We start from the raw sequence: 2,623 nt of genomic DNA on the forward strand, positions 1-2,623 counted from the left end.
GGGTGACTTGTCCATCATGAGGCTGTCACCCTAATACCTCACAGCTAAAGACTATCTCAGGCCCTGAAACACGTGGGTGTATAGGCTTTCCAAAATATTTATTTAGCTGTAAGTATTCTAACTGGATAATGTCACAATCCATGTAAATGTCCAAACCCTTCCTGATTATTACATAGTTTACGGCCTCGACTACCTCTTGTGGAAATGAGTTCCTCAGTCCAATGAGTCATTTAGTGAAGAAAGCATTCTTGATTTATCTGTTTTGAATTTGCCATTTTTCAGTTTATTTGAATGTCCTCTTGATTTTGTGTTATAAGACAGGGGGAACAAATTCTCCATGTACTTTCTACCAGTCAGTATTTTACAGATTTCTCTCATATCCCCTCTTATTCATCTCCTTTGTAAGGTAACAATCCCAGTCTTTGCAATCTCTCTCCATAAGAGAGATTCCCCAGCCCTTGATCATTCTCATTGCCCTTGCTTGAACCCCTGTATCCTAAAGTTTCCTGTGAGAGAAGCATGCCCTGCAGTACACAGAGGAGTCCACAGGAGGGTGAAATATTAATCTCATGGCAGTGTATTTTCTGTACAATTCCCCATTTCATTCCTCCTGTACCCCAATGTTTTGCTTAGTTTCTGTCCATGCTCATTCTGCGATTAGGTTTCAGAGTAGCAGCTGTGTTTACCACGGTTTACGTGTTATATGTTTACCACGGTTTACGTGTTAGTCTGTATTCGCAAAAAGGAAAGGAGTACTTGTGGCTCCTTAGAGACTAATAAATTCTGTGATTAGGTTTTCACAGAGCTGTGTACCATGACCCCAGGACCCTGTCCTGCGTTCATACAGTTAAATTAGAACTTTGTAAGGTGTGTGAGGAATTCAAGCTTTTCTTCCAATGGGCGTACATGTTGCAGTTATTCACATTAAAGTTCATCTGCCATCATGCTGCCCATTTACCTGGTTAGTTAGCTCCCTGAGAGGACTTCTCTGGACTTGACTATGACCGAAATAATCTTTTGTCATCTGCAAATCTTGTCACCTCACTGCTCACCCCCCTTTCTAGATTGGTAATACCTATAAAATATTTAGTGTAGTACTTGTTATAAAGCATGTAACCCCCCTCACTGTGCTTCTCTCCCTTCACAGGCACCTGGAGCATTTCCGAGCCTGATCAACACATCAATCATCTCATGGCAACTTTCAACCTCACCCTTTCTGGCACTTCAACATTCATCCTATTGGGCATCCCTGGCCTGTAAGCTGACCACATCTGGATTTCCATCCCTTTCTTTATATTCTACATTATCAGTCTGTTGGGAAATGTCACCATTCTGTTTGTTGTAGGCAAAGAGCAGACCCTGCACAAGCCGATGTACCTGCTGCTCTGCATGCTGGCGCTCACAGATATCGGCATGTCTACCTCCATGATGCCAAAGGCATTATGTATATTTTGGTTCAATTTGAAACGCATCACTGTGCGTGGCTGCCTCACCCAGATGTTCTTCCTTCATGCAGCTTCTGCTATGCACTCAGCTGTCCTCGTGACAATGGCCTTTGATCGCTATGTTGCCATATGTAACCCTCTGAGATATGCCAACATTGTCACCAACACACAAATAGCTAAGCTAGGGCTAGTGGGTTTGATAAGAGCTGTTCTCTTCATTTTGCCCCTGGCCCTGCTCCTGAGCAGGCTGCCATTTTGTGCAAACCACATTATCTCCCACACGTACTGTGAGCACATAGCTGTGGCAAATATATCATGTGGGGACATCACAGTCAATAGGATGTATGGCTTAATTATAGGATTTGTAGTCATCGGTTTAGACCTGACACTCAGTGCCCTCTCCTACTGTCTGATCATCAGGGCTGTCCTTAGAATCTCTTCCAAGAAAGCCCACCAGAAAGCCCTCAACACCTGCACAGCCCACATCTGTGTGATGTTGACATCTTATCCTCCCTCCCTCTTCTCCATTCTGACACACCAGTTTGGTCAGGGCATCGCTCCGCAGGTTCACATCATCTTGGCCAACCTCTATTTTGTCATCCCCCCCATGCTCAACCCTATCATTTATGGAGCTAAAACCAAAGAGTTTTGTGACAAAGTGGGCAAATACACCTGCAGAATGTAATCACCTGGGGCCACTGATTTTAAACCTGTGTGACAAGAGTGGGAAAGGAGATCTCCTCGTTAAACAAGGGTGCTCTGTCTCAATTTGGCTAAGCTCAGCAAATTGGTAGTTCACAGTGTGAGAACATCCTCACACCTAAGGTCTTATCACTCTATGACCAAGCACTGTTCTTTCGGTTGCTGAATTCCCTCTCTCTGATCATTCCCTGACCTCTTTCAGCGTCACCTGTCAGCCCAAAACCCCCACACACCCTGTCTGTTGGCCTTTCCATGACTTCCAGACCACCAGAATATACTGCAGCTTTCTGACTCATGGTGGCTTTCCATTAGTCAGTGTATGAACAGGGCCTGGATCAGTTTGGATGAATGGAAGCAATGTTTTATTATCATATGTGCAGCAATCTTGTGAATAAAATTTACCTGATTTTTCTACGTCTAATCTTTCAGGAGGCCTGGAGGGGAAACTAATACAGGAAAGCTTCTGCAGTAATTGA

General features: G+C 44.1%; 1 pseudogene; it reads left to right on the forward strand.

Moving 5' to 3' along the window:
* The first annotated feature begins 1,191 nt into the window (after window positions 1-1,191).
* Window positions 1,192-2,130, forward strand: LOC125626598 (olfactory receptor 52E2-like; annotated as a pseudogene).
* The last annotated feature ends 493 nt before the right edge of the window (window positions 2,131-2,623 follow it).

Source organism: Caretta caretta, chromosome 1, assembly GCF_965140235.1.
Source record: "Caretta caretta isolate rCarCar2 chromosome 1, rCarCar1.hap1, whole genome shotgun sequence".
Taxonomy (NCBI): Eukaryota; Metazoa; Chordata; order Testudines; family Cheloniidae; genus Caretta; species Caretta caretta.